Source organism: Lissotriton helveticus, chromosome 8 (genome assembly GCF_964261635.1).
Source record: "Lissotriton helveticus chromosome 8, aLisHel1.1, whole genome shotgun sequence".
NCBI classification, from domain to species: Eukaryota; Metazoa; Chordata; class Amphibia; order Caudata; family Salamandridae; genus Lissotriton; species Lissotriton helveticus.
The window spans coordinates 1617669167-1617670595 of NC_136069.1; positions in this window are offsets into that span (position 1 = coordinate 1617669167).

A 1429-nucleotide genomic window follows, 5' to 3' on the forward strand; every position below is an offset into this window, starting at 1 on the left:
GGTGTGCTTTCTAGGGGGCTGGAGGAATAGTGCTTGCTTAATGTGACAGCATGCGCTATGACTGAATTATGAAACAGGGTTTCTATGCCGTTGTAGGGATATTATTGATTTATAACCGGACGAGGGCAAAGAATAGAAATATAGATTCAGGTACCTAGATAAACACACTACACCCACTCTACGAATTCATGTCCATAATTACTAAACTAAGCAATAGTAAACATATCTAATGGTGCATGTGTATACCGATCCACCCCAAAATAAATTTTTTTGCATCTGAAATGGTATTGCGAAATACACGAAAAATGAGTATAGTTACAGTATTTCAAGCAGAGTAATCATTCATTAACTAGGATGTATATAACAGCGGAATGATTTTGCGAAATTTACACATGAAATGGCTCTTAATACAGAAAAAAAAATGCGAGACCACTTCATCACATATAAATACAGTTATTTGTAAATATGCTAGAGGCTGAGGTAATATTTTGTCTCTAGAAGCTCTGTTCTCTAAGAATAGTTCTACTTTAAGCAGTGGATGAGTGCCAAAAAAAAGTAAATATTTTGGAATCGGGGAAAAATTTTTTTTTTTCGTTTTTCAGGGGAAGAAGAAAAAACAGTTACAAATATTTCCAGTAGCTTTTGTTTTTCAAAGCTGAAGGCTAAATTCAGAGTTCAGGGAACGCTGTGTGCTCGTATGCTTAAAGTTATTCTTTCTGTTCATGGGAGAACATCATTTCAGACAGACTTTAAAAAAAGCAGTTTACCGCTTCAGGTGAAAGTTCGACCAAGTTGGAGAATGTCGCTACCATGCAGTCGTGAGCATGATCGCTTTCATCGATGTATTGATCAGCATTGCTTACAGAAGGTCGTACGTGGTTGATGCTGCTCTCATCTTGTACTTCACTACCCTTTAATCGCAGTGGTGAAGTTTCTACGAATGCCGTCATCAGGATAGGTAACCGCTGGGGACAACACGATGCATGAGCCTTTACGGGACTTAGCAAAGTATCTGTATCCAAAGGTACTTCTGATTGTAGTGTAAGACAGGTGTCCAACACGCATTCTTCTCCGCACAGCATACATCTTAACACAGGTAAGATACAATTCTGCCATATGGGTCTGAATGAAAGAAACCAGGTCATATTCAGATCTCTTAGCCGGGCTAATCCAAGGACTTTAGTTATGCGGTCCCGATAGCGTATAGCTAGGATCCTTTCTTCCATTGTTGCTGGAGTTTTGTCTGTGACATGGCTTGCCATAACGAAGCAGGAGTATCAAAAATAAAATGCCTGCTACGAGTCCCAACAGGAGTGGAAGGCCGCCAAAGACCGAATGGACAAAGCTAGGAAAAATGCCCAGGACTGCTTTGAAGGGTGTTAACAGTCCCGAAAAAATTGTCTTAAATACACTGGGGATACCATTCGTA